Source organism: Pleurodeles waltl, chromosome 2_1 (genome assembly GCF_031143425.1).
Source record: "Pleurodeles waltl isolate 20211129_DDA chromosome 2_1, aPleWal1.hap1.20221129, whole genome shotgun sequence".
NCBI lineage: Eukaryota > Metazoa > Chordata > Amphibia > Caudata > Salamandridae > Pleurodeles > Pleurodeles waltl.
In genome coordinates, this window is record NC_090438.1 from 894,355,026 (window position 1) to 894,368,687 (window position 13,662).

A 13,662-nucleotide genomic window follows, 5' to 3' on the forward strand; every position below is an offset into this window, starting at 1 on the left:
ATTCTTAACAAATGTATTACACATAACGGTGCAATAATGTTCAGTTACATTGTGATGACAACATACCAATGTCAATATGCATTAGTCCATGGGCAAACAAAGCAGATATCACGCTGTGGGTCATACAGCTCTGAAAAGGGAAGGGAAAGTCAAAAATCAGTTAAAAGGAACTGGGGGGAAACACAGAAAGTAGAGATGCAGGAGGCCAGAAGTAAATGTAAAATGGCGTGGGTGATTCTTACCTGTGTGCTACTGAAAATACTGTTGTATAACTGTGTCCCTGTTGTCCGTGTCGTCCCCGTCGTCTTCCTCCTCTTCACTCTCCACAGGCTCCACAGCTGCTACAACACCACCATCTGGACCATCCTCCTGCAGGAAAGGCACCTGGCGTCGCAATGCAAGATTGTGAAGCATACAGCAGGCCACGATGATATGACACACCTTCTTTGGTGAGTACATTAGGGATCCACCTGTCATATGCAGGCACCTAAACCTGGCCTTCAGGACCCCGCCGGTCCGTTCTATAATCGTCCTAGTTCGCCCATGTGCCTCATTGTACCGTTCCTCTGCCCTGGTCCGGGGATTCCTCACTGGGGTCAATAGCCAAGGCAGGTTGGGGTAACCAGAGTCACCTATTAGCCACACACGGTGTCTCTGTAGCTGTTCCATCACATAAGGGATGCTGCTATTTCGCATGACATACGCGTCATGCACTGACCCAGGGAACTTGGCATTTAGATGGGAGATGTACTGGTCAGCCAAACAGACCACCTGGACATTCATCGAATGGTAATTTTTTCGATTTCTGTACACCTGCTCATTGTCTTTTGGGGGTACTAAAGCCACATGGGTCCCATCAATGGCACCAATGATGTTGGGGATATGTCCAAGGGCATAGAAATCACCCTTCACAGTGGCCAAATCACCCTCCTCAGGGAAAACAATGTAGCTCCGCATGTATTTCATCAGGGCAGACAACACTCTGGACAAAACCTTAGAAAACATAGGCTGAGACATCCCTGATGACATGGCCACTGTTGTCTGAAAAGACCCACTTGCCAAAAAATGGAGTACTGACAGAAGCTGCACCAGAGGGGGAATTCCTGTGGGTTGGCGGATGGGGGACATCAGGTCTGGCTCCAGCTGGGCACACAGTTCATGTATAGTGGCTCGGTCAAGTCGGTATCGAAGTATAATATGTCATTCTTCCATTGTCGACAGGTCCACCAGCGGTCGGTACACGGGAGGATTCATCCTTCTCCTCGCAAGTCCCAGCGGACGGTGCCTAGGAAGGACAACATGGAGTACAGAGTCAAGCAACCCACAGGTACGTTCACCCAGCTTGCACAGTACACAAATCTCTATGCATTGAAAGGCTTGTATGAGTGGCAATGCAAGGCCTAGGCCTGTGTGACGCAGTAGTAATTAACCCATGTGGGCCCTTGTAATGGCGGCTGCCTGACCTGAGAAGTGTGACAGTGGGATGTGAGGTCAACGCGCTGGCGTGGCACACCGTGGCGGTAGGCGGTCGAAGACCGCGGTGCGAAGGCGCATTGGTTAACATTGCACCCTATGGGTCTCAGGAGCCAATGACGATGTGCGCCGGCGGTCGCGGTACGCACCGCGGCGGTACGCACCGCCGCGGGCGTGACCGCCATTTTCTATCTGCTTAATCACTCGAGACCTGATCATCCACAGGAGAGGACCTATACTGCAAGTGCTGCTGTGACCTCGGTCTGGAAGAGACAATGGCTGCTGCGACTGGGGAAAGGGCCCCTGCCTTCACTTCAGAAGAGTTGGAGAAACTTGTGGATGGGGTCCTGCCCCAGTATGCGCTACTCTACGGTCCTCCAGACCAACAGGTAAGTACACTGGGTGCACGTTGAATGGGCTTTGCCTGGGTTGTGTATGGTGGATGTAAGATGGTGGGGTGGGGAGCGAATGAGGAGTGCAAGGCACGACAGATGAGAGCATGTGCCACTTGGCAGGGTTGGGGAGGGGGGGGCAATCACATCTAACATGCAGAAAAATGTTGAAATTTCCTTTCCCACCCTGTACATGTCAAATAGGCCAGCGCCCATCAGAAAGTCGACATTTGGCGTGCCATCGCCAAGGAAGTCCGGGCCCTGGGGGTCCACAACAGACGGGGCACCCACTGCCGAAAGAGGTGGGAGGACATCCGCCGCGGGACCAGGAAGACTGCCGAGTCACTGCTGGGGATGGCCTCTCAACGTAGGAGGGGTGCCAGTCGTACCTTGACCCCCCTGATGTCCCGGATCCTGGTGGTGGCCTACCCCGATTTGGATGGGCGCGTGAGGACATCACAGCAGACACAAGGGGGTGAGTACCAGCACATTCTGCTATCTTTACGTGCAGTGGAGGTGTCTGGGTGGGGGATGAGGGCTGTGGGTGGTGACATGAGGCCAGGGCGCTTTCTGTAGTGTAGTCCCCTCCTTTAGGCATGGCCCTGTGCCCCCGCCCCCCACCTCTGTACGGTGCCAAGTACAGCAATCCATGGTCCAGCATCACCCATGTGTGCATTTGTTGTCCATAGACCTGTAGGCCTAGTCACAAGTACTGAGTAGTGTACCCCGATTGCGCGGCGTAGTGCTGGAGGCTCCTGTGTCTGTCCTCTCCGACAACGGTGTTGACAATGCATGCACTCAACCTGTCTTTATTTCTCCCCCCACCCTTTTTCTTTATCTTCTTGTGCATGTGTGCATTAGCATCATCAGGCGGAGGAGAATTGGCATCGGAGCACGAGGGAGCTGCAACTCACAAGGCCCCGGTGGGCCATGCTACAGACACCGAGGTCACCAGTGATACGGAGGGCGAGGGGAGCTCCACAACGGGGACCCGTGGTGACACCAGCGACACTGACACGTCCTCGGAAGGGAGCTCCCTAGCGGTGGCGGCACCATCCGTGCCCCCCGCCTCAACAGGTACAGCCGCCACCCAGCGCACCAGCTCCGCCCTCCCAGCAGCCCCTCAGCCTTCGCTCCGTGCCCGCTCGCCCAAGAAGGCGGGCATCTCCTTCGCCCCAGGCACCTCAGGCCCTGCCCCAGTTACCCCTGCTGCCCTCAGTGAGGAGGTCATTGACCTGTTACAGACCATCATTGTTGGGCAGTCTACCCTTTTGAATGCCATCCAGGGGGTAGAGAGGGAGGTGCATCGGAGCAATGCATACCTGGAGGGCATTCATTCGGGTCAGGCTGCCCATCAACGATCGTTCAATGCTCTGGCCTCAGCACTGACGGCAGCCATTGTCCCTGTTTCCAGCCTCCCTCTTCTAACTGCCTCCACCGTCTCCCAGTCTCCTGTTCCTCAGCCTATCCCATCCACACCATCAGACCAGCCTGCACACACCTCAACACCCAAGGGCAGCTTATCCAGACATAAGCACCACAGATCCCACAAGCATTCACCCAAGCAACATCCAGATGCAGCCATGGCAACAGTCACTACCACCTCTGTGTCCCCCTCCTCCTCGTCTCCCTCCTCCCTCCCTGTGACGTCTCCACTCACACCTGCATGCACACCACCATCAGCCAGTACTTCCATCACCACCACACCCTTCAGTACAGTCCGCACACGTGCAGTCACCACCCCCACTACCATTTACACGTCCCCTGTGTCCTCTCCCACTGTGTCTGTCACCCCCTCTTCCAAAACACACAAACGCAGGCAGCCACCCACACAACAGCCAACCACCACACGACAGCCTACGTCACAAGCACCTGCACCCATAGACAGCACACCTGACTCTCCTACAACCACATCCTCTCCCTCCACTCCCATACCCACTGCACCTACCCTTCCCATTGCTCCTAAAAAACTTTTCCTCTCCAAACTTGACCTCTTTGCACCACCTGACCCACCCCCTCCATCTGGTAAGAGTCCGAAGAGCACCTCAGCCACCACCAGCCCTGCATCAAGTCTGACCATTCTGCACGGGTTTTGGAGTCCACCCTTTCCCAGCACAGATACATCGGCCAGCAGCAAGGGGACAGCCAGCCCCCCCCCCCTGGAAAGAGAACCCGTAAAACCAAGGCCCGCCGTGAGAAGGCTGACACGGCTGCCCCCAAGGAGCAAAGTCGTGGCCCGTCACCTGCCACAACATCAAGGGGAGGCAAGGGCCAGAGAGCCTCATTGAAGGAGGGCAAGGGCAGCAGGGCGGAGAAGTCAGCCAGCAGGGGCGCGGACCAGGAGGGCCCCACAAGCCCCATCCCGGGTGTGACGGAGGACACCCACGGGCCCAGGACTCCGTCACAGGAGGGTCCAGCAACTGCACGGTCGGAGGGCGACTAAGCAGGGAGTCCTGGCCAGGTCTGGCTCCCTTGATAGACAAGAAAGGCACCGCTGAACAGGGCCCCGCCGTGAAGAAAGGCACAGCTGAACAGGGCCCCGCCGTGAAGACAGGCACCGCTGAACAGGGCCCCGCCGTGAAGAAAGGCACCGCTGAACAGGGCCCCGCCGTGAAGACAGGCACCGCTGAACAGGGCCCCGCCGTGAAGAAAGGCACCGCTGAACAGGGCCCCGCCGTGAAGACAGGCACCGCTGAACAGGGCCCCGCCGTGAAGACAGGCACCGCTGAACAGGGCCCAGCCATGAAGAAAGGCACCGCTGAACAGGGCCCCGCCGTGAAGAAAGGCACCGCTGAACAGGGCCCCGCCGTGAAGACAGGCACCGCTGAACAGGGCCCCGCCGTGAAGAAAGGCACCGCTGAACAGGGCCCCACCGTGAAGACAGGCACCGCTGAACAGGGCCCCGCCGTGAAGAAAGGCACCGCTGAACAGGGCCCCGCCGTGAAGACAGGCACCGCTGAACAGGGCCCTGCCGTCTCAAGCTCCGCTCCGCTGGTCCCTTCCTGTCAAGCACCGCTCCGCTGGGCCCTTCCTGTCAAGCACCGCTCCGCTGGGCCCCGCCGTCTCAAGCACCGCTCCGCTGGGCCCTTCCTGTCAAGCACCGCTCCGCTGGGCCCCGCCGTCTCAAGCACCGCTCCGCTGGGCCCTTCCTGTCAAGCACCGCTCCGCTGGGCCCCGCCGTCTCAAGCACCGCTCCGCTGGGCCCTTCCTGTCAAGCACCGCTCCGCTGGGCCCCGCCGTCTCAAGCACCGTTCCGCTGGGCCCTTCCTGTCAAGCACCACTCCCCTGGCCCCCACCGTCTCAAGCACCGCTCCGCTGGGCCCTTCCTGTCAAGCTCCGCTGGCCCATTGACAGTGCCGGTTCTGTGTCGTGCTAGTGTTCACGCTGCACTCTGGGCACCCTGCCTCCTCCATGACCAGTGGAGTCTGTAATCCACCGGATGGACTGTGGCTTTGCACTCCCCAGGATGGCACAGTGGGCATGGTGGCCCCTTCGTGGTTCTGGCGTCGTGGACTCCTGTGGCTGAGGTGCCCCCCCTTCCCTTCCCCCTGAGGTGCCTGTAGTTTTGTCATCTGATGCCCCAGCAGTGTTTTCTCCAACTGACTCAGGTGTCCTGTGTGGGCTTTGCCCATGTGTTTGGTAGACATTGGCCCACGGACTGTGGATATTTGACACACTGAGCAGGACTTATTGACTATGTACATAGCTTTCGCACTGTTCATGATTTTTGCTTTGATATTTCATAACGATAATTTTCCATGACTTCAATGAACCTAATTTATACATAAATTTAAATTTACATTTTATTATGTCTTTGCATTTTTCAGGGGGGTTTGGAGGGTGTCACTCAGTTGTTGCTCTGCATTGGTATGTTGATAGTTGGGGGGGGGCGTATGTGTGTGCCCGTAACCTTTCGTCCATCCCCCTCCCCTGTGTCGTAGGTGCAGTACTCACCGTTGTCTTCTGCGCCGGAGTTCATACTCGTGGTAGATGAGCAGGTAGACAAGAGCTGGTAGGATGTTTAATTCGGGTTCCATGCTGTCCTCCGTCCTCGTGGAGTGTATAGAGGTGAGCGTTTTCCCGTTCGTAGTCTGTTTCCGCCGTGTTTTTATCGGCGGGGCTCCCGCCCCGGAAAAGGTGGCGGATTGGTGAGTTGTGATACTGTGGGCGGTACATTGTCTGCCGCCTGCCTGTTGGCGGTGACCGCCGCGCTGTTTGTCTGTCCCGCCGTGGCGGTCGGAGTGTTAAAGTGGCGGGCTGGGTTGGCGGTTCCCGCCAGGGTCAGAATTCCATTTTTTTGACCGCCTGCCTGTTGGCGGGTTGGCCGCCGCTTTATCACCGGCCGCCAGGGTTGGAATGACCGCCTTACTTACTAATCTGACTAATGCAAGTAGTGATTTGAAGGAGTTGAAAGAACCAGGTGTTTGGGAAAATTTTGGTAAGGAGTTTCCTTCAGTGGGAAATTGGCTTAGTAGTATTTTGAATGGGATTCTATTGAAAATTATACAGGGAATAATAATTGTTATAGGTTGCCTATTAGTACTATGGGGATTATGCAAATTATGCAAAATAATTACATTGAAAAGGACTAAAAACAATCAGAGGAGAGAAGAAAAGAAAAGGGAAAGAATTTATAGGGAAAATTCAAGAAGAAGACAAAGGGGGTCATGATGACCCTGGTGGAAGGCGGAGAAGCGGCGGTAAGACCGCCAACAGGCTGGTGGTCTTTTTTTTTGTATTATGACCATGACGGTTACCGCCATGGTCATCCGCCGGTCCTCCGTTCCGCCCGCCGGGCTGGAGACCGGGGTCTCCAGCCCGGCGTCCGTCACTATACCGCCGGCGGTATTTTGACCCGGCTTACCACCGTGGATTTCCTGCAGTTGGAACCGCCATGAAATCCATGGCGGTAAGCACTATCAGTGCCAGGGAATTCCTTCCCTGGCACTGATAGGGGTCTCCCACACCCCCCACCCCCACCCCGACTCCCTCCCCTACACCCCCCACCACCCCTGCCACCCCCCAAAGGTGGCAGGGCCCTCCTCCCCACCCCGACCCCCAACATCACAGGACTCACACACACACGACACGCACGCAGGCACCACCAACACACACACGCACACACACCGACATACATGCCTACATCCACACACACAGTCAGACATGCACACCCACATACAAACATACACGCACACATCCATACAGACATACCCACAGACATACACGCACTCATTCCCAAAACACACAACACCCCCGGAAGCATACACGCACTCACACACCCCCTCTACATACACAGACGCACACCCCCATGCACCCACACAACACCCACCAACCCCCCTCCCCTAACGGACGATCGACTTACCTGTTCCGTCGATCCTCCGGGAGGGGACGGGATCCATGGGGGCTGCTCCGCCGACACCACACCGCCAACAGAACACCGCCACGCCGAATCACAGGACGTGATTCAGTGGGCGGTGTTCTGGTGGCGTGGCGGTGAAGGTGGAGCAACCTCCACTTCCCCGCCGCCCGCCAGTATGGCTGTTGGCGGCTCTCCATCGGAAAAAGGACGGAGAGCAGCCAACAGTCATAATACGCCGAGCGGCAAACCGCCACTACTGGCGGTCTTCCGCACGGCGGTCCCTCGGCGATCTTGTAAAAAGACCGCCGAGGTTGTAATGACCACCAAAATGTTGAAGAAATTGAACTGTAAAATTGTGGGTGGTAAATTTGGTGTGATGACACATTTAGTCATCAGAGGAGGGATTGCTGAAGCAGATGTCTTAATTAGAAATTACTAATGAAATGTTTACGTATTTTAAATAATGACTTATGTAGAAAAATGAATAATGTAGAAAAATAATGTGCACGTTTGAAAATGTGACCTCGAAGAATGGCCACCAGTACTCACGAAGTGTACTAAATTATGATTAATACATACAAAATATTGAAAATATATTAGATTAATGTAGTAATATGTCATTTTAAGGGTTATGAATTTTGTTCTTGCTTATGCATTGTAGGCCTTAACTTAGCGAGTGTCTTGGCCTAGTTTGCCAGGCCTCATGCAGAAGCTGGATTTCTTAGCCTTTAATATAAAATGCTGACAGAGTGAACTAACTGTGAAATGCTCATTGTCTTAATAAAATGCTTAAAATAAACTTTCTATGGGAACCGACAGACAGGAGATGAGGTCTCTAATAATGTATCCAAATGTGTGTAATGTGCATGAGACGTACTTTCCCAGACCAATCAACGACATGTGAACTGTAAAATATTAGAATGCATAGATTTGGTATATAGACACTATTGGGTAGAGTAATGACGTATGATTAATTGAACAATTGGAAATTGGGGGATAGTTTGGGGAACTTTGATATAACAATGTGACAAAGGGAAAGGAGATCAGATCATACCCCATTATGAGATGCGATATTGAGAAGAAGAGATGCAATATTCTGTCATTGGGCTCATACTCTCTATAACTGAGAGCCTGATGTGTTGCTGATCGATTGATGAGGACGAAGACTGATTCTGCCTGCTGACCCATACCGTGGGTAGGTATTTATGACAATGACTGAATTGCATTTTTGTGTCTTTTCTTTCTTGGTACCAACTGCACTGTTTTAATTCTTTCTTTAGGTAGATGGTTTCCAAATTTGTGTTCTAAATGGTTTTGAATGAAGCCCCACATGCTGATGCTAATCTGGGTTAGTTGAGGTTATTCACATGATGACTGACGAATTGCTGAGACAAATGGTTGACTGGCTATTTTGCTGAACTTTATGGACATCATAGCTTTGCTTAAATGGGTTTTACTAACAATTTGAACAGATGCATTGGAATGTTTTTTGATTCAAGCTTTGATTAGATCATGTTTCTTGCAACTTATTGACTAACAAGCATTATTAAATTAGTTTGATTTGAGTTGATGATTAAGATTCATGACTTTAGTATTGTTAATATAAGGGAAATAAAACTACTAAACTTATAATTAAAGGTGTGGTTATTCATGGCTGAAGAGTCATGGTGTGTGAATTTTACTGACTCCATTGATTATTGATTTGACTGATGACTATTGATTTTTGTGCGTTGATTATTATCTTTGTACTGGAACTATGGTAAGAACACCTTAAACGAATCAAAAGGTTCATCGACCTATACGCGTCCCCTTGTAAGTTTACTTATTAAGGACCGACGCGCTAACACCTGACTGCTTGTGCCAAGCTACCAAGGGTATGAGCAGGGGTTGTCTTAGGAGTGTAACTCCCTTGCCCTGACTAGAGTGAGGGTCCCTGCTTGGACAGAGTGCAAAATTACTGCCAGCCAGAGACCCCATTTCTAACATGACGGATCAAAAAAGAAGAGCATAGAAGGCACAGAAGAGTGGGGTGACCCTGTCTCCCATATCCTTTAATTTGCACAAGCATCAATCCAATAGTTCCTTTCTCTTTGTATTCCCCATGTCAAATTGTACTCATCAGCCTGCACAAGCTACCAAATAGTATGACAGAGAGAGGCTCACTGCGCCACAAAGGGATAGTATGTATCGGCATTGCATTCGTGACCCATGCAAGGCACCTCACAGAGAAAGGGCATTGTGGAATCTTTTGATCAAATTCATTTAGACACTGTGCTAAATAATGCTCTACTTCATTCCATTTTTAAAACAGTTCCCAGCTGGAGATTTCCTGTGAACCCCTATTGTAACAGTCATGGTCAATTGCTACATTTGCTCGCACAGTATAATTCAGAATTTGGTCTTCCACCCCATCACTTTCAAAGTTCACCAGCCACCACTGCCTTTTAGTAGGTTCTTTTACATCCCTGCTTTCACCCCTTTTCACTGTTTTCATATCTTTCTCTTGCTCCTCGGTTCTCCCCATTCTGTTTCTCACTTGCTGTCAGTCAAACACTAAAACTATCTTCATTATAGCTAAAGACACCTTGCTTGTATACAGAACCTTTTATTTTCTGTGTCCCGATCGGAGAGTTAGATCACTGCTGGCACTCCTCGGGGTGCCAGCAATGAGGTCTTGGGGCCCTCTACTCCTCCAGCAGCACCCTTGAGCTGGAAGGAGAAGGTACAAAATCTTTTGCAGGGCAGAGGGAATGTTTGTCTTCCCTCCAGATGGCCAGATTTTAACCCTGTGCTTCCCACAGCCACAATTCTTCTGACTTTCCAGGGAAGACTGTAACCCAATTTATTTTCCTTATGTGAAGGGGTGACTTTGGACTATGTTACTTGGACCTGCATACCAGCTCCTCCCTGAAGCCTCCTGTCCTTCAAACATCAAGTATTTCCCCATCCGCTGGCCATTTGGGGAACCATGAGTAGTCCTGGGCAGCCCTCGCTCGACTGCTGAAAGTCATTTTGGGACCATATTTTTTAACCAGCTCATAAGAACATTGATCACATCTATCTGGGTGCCTCGAAAACTGGGCCAGGAGCATCATTCTCAAGGCCCATGTTCATGCTCTGGCACTTATCAGGTGCCCTGGAGCCCCTTGTACTTTGAACTCCTGCTTCTCTCATTGACTTCACTTACACCTGATTCTCTTGCTGGTCTCAGAACCCCGGATCAAATCCATTAGACTCTTCCTTCTTCTGAGGAACCCGGTCCATACCCGACCAACCAACAGGAACCATCCCAGCATTAAGAGGTGGGCCATGGACTGCTCATGCTCCACTCCCAGGGGGTCCTTTGATACATACCCAAGGCCACATGGGTTTGGCAAGCAGGTCCGAGTTCACACAGTAACTGTGTCAAACTAATTCTCCTTGGAATTGTGTGCCCTGGTCCCCACATTGACTGCTGTCTCTGCTGGGTAATACACTTTTGTCGGCGACACCATTATGGGCAACCCGTAGCAACCTGATCCAACACCCCTCCGGATGGCCCCTTGCCAGCACCAGGTGACATATCATCAACACCCCGCTTGGATAAAATGTTTCATCCTTCTGGAGGCCATTCACTTATACCACAGCGCTATTAAAGCTAAAGTAAATGCTAAAGCAATAAATATCACCTTTCTTTGTACAGTTTATAAGTTAGGGGAGTGAGTTACTCAAATGGAGATCACTATGACTAATTTTGCTTCATCATTTCAAGAACATGAACAGCAATTATATCATTTAATGGGACAAATGCACTTTCTCAAGGCCCACACAGAGAATTCAGAGGGCTGTTTCAGGAGGGACAATCTCAGTTTGGTGTGGCTCTGGGGGGAACAGTGGGAGTGAACCCAGTGGAATAAATTGAGCAATTGATCAAGTCCTTTACACCTTCTACAGAATCTGACTACGTTTTTCTCTGTGGAGTGAGCCCATTGAACCCCCTGCACATGCCCTCCAGCGGACCTATCTCCTTGTCCCTTCGTGGCTCACATCCTACATTATAGGCCCAGATATAAGGTGCTGGGGGGCAGCATGGTAGGCAGGTCAATAGAATTTGAGAATCAACAAATCCTTCTTTTTCTGTACTACATGCTGGTTGTCCAGCACCAATGCACCTCTTTCTCGGTGTAAAGAGGAAACTTAAAGAGATGGGAGTCAAGTACTCATTCCTTTTCCAAGTGTAGCTCAAAATCATAGTGGATGATAAGGCACACTTATTCACCAAACTTGAGGTGGCCTGGAATTCAGTGGAGGGTCACGAGCTGGCTTCCCAGCACTCAGAACATTAGCAAGGACAGTTCCAGCTCCTGAGGCGCCACCGTCATCATCAAGGTCCAGGTGGGCCTAGGGTCATATCATAAATGCCCATCTCCTGAGCAGGCCCGAGACAGTACACAGGCATCCCTGGAAATAACTACCACACTTTGTGACTTGCCCCTCATAATCTTCAGATCTTCATCATCTGATGAAGATGACGCATCCTCCTCTTTTCATCCTCCAGATGACCTGAACTCTCCACCAATTGTGGTCCCCTCAAACAGCAGCTGCTATAATTTGATTTCCTGTTGCCTCTTACCTCTCGTAAACAGAAGGGGGTGGACAGGACAATGCAAGAATTGGCCTTCCCCTCTTTGATCCTAAAAGCTCATCCTCATACACTGCCAACCACCTCTTCTTCCTATGATTATTCCCTACTCGGCTCTTTCTAATTTGACTCTGTCATAAAAGCTATGCCATCACTGTTTAAGTCTGAGTTTGCAACTGGTTTTCTGATTAACAAGTTCATCGCCGATTGTACCACTCCCCTTCAATGAAGCTACAACAGTTTATACAAAGGTTTGGGCAGTTAGCCAGTTGCTTGCTGCCCGGTTCAGTTCCATTTCTACCCCTCTTCCTATTACTACCCTACCTTTCTCCACCTAGAGCCTACCCAAGTGCAACTATCATGATTTGGCTTCTGAGCCACTTGTCTCCAGCCCAATACTTTTATCAGTTATAAATCTGTCCTAATTGATAAACATTTGACTCTCAACCCACACGATATAACCTAATATCATGCAACATCAAACAAATGCATACTCCAGCTCATTGCCACAAAATGCATTATTTTCTTTGTTATAAAATGGTCCATATTTCCTTCCTGCAAGAAACCCATATGGCCGCTACTGAGGGTTCCAATCTCCAAAGGTGCTGGTGTGGGCAGATGTATTCAACAGCCTACTCGTACTATACTAGAGGTGTAATGATCTGGATCCGGGCAGGATTTTCTCTAAGTCCTCCTATGTTGTTGATCTAGAAGGCAGATTTGTACTGGTGGAAGGATCACTAGATGGAAAGCCACTAGTACTGGAGAGTATATATGCCCTGAATTCTGATCGAGCTGCTTTCCCAAAGTGCCTCTTCATAGCGACTCTGGATTGCATTATCTCATTTCAACTACCTGAGTAGACACATTCACTGATCACCACAGTGCCATTGGGGATTCCCCCATCCCCACCTGGCATCTCCAAGGAGTGTTCCTTGAGCATGCTGCCTTTAAATATTCCTCAGTGACCTGTATTCATGATTATTTTGATGATAACAAAAACACTGCCTTCTCCCACTCCACTGAGTGAGCTGCTTTCAAACTTATCATAAGAGGTCAGAGTATCCGGTGAGGCTTTAGTCACCCACAAAGAAATTGAGAATGATCTTACCAAAGCCAAAGACAAAGCTAAATCACTTGTTGCCAATGTATTACTGAAATGTCTTGCACTTGATCCCTTACCACATCTCGGTCCACAAAGGACTCTCTGTGGGATTAACTCCATCGACTTACTTATAGGCAGTACACTATCCACACACATGCTGAAGGCAACACCTGGGACACCACATAAACCCCCATTATGGAATTCATTATGGAACTCTGACTCTTTTCCAACTCCTTGGTATGGACTCAGCAGGACATCCTACCCAGTTTTTGTGATTATTATAAGCATCTACATGCTAAGACATCTACTGACCCCCCAACTCTGGTAGAGGCTTTCCTTCAAGAGTAATTGAGTGCATCCATATCTCCCCAATCCATTAATATGACAAGCTGAGCACTCCAGGCTGGCAGATGTCTGTAAAGTTGGATTTCCTCTGGACTTCTACCAGACATATGCAGTGCTCCCAAACTGGTGGTGTGGGATAGATCTCTGCAGAGCAAGGTGACCTCCCACTATCCTAGAGAGAAACACACTTGATATCTATGCTTAAACCAGGATGCCCTGGAAATGACCCTTCCATGTATAGACCTATAGCAATTCTAAACTCAGACAATATGATTCTGAGTACAGTTCTTGTCTCTCATATACTCCCCCCCTCGACTAATTCACCAAGACCAGAATGGGTTTATTCTTCCTGGAGATTCCTCCCTAA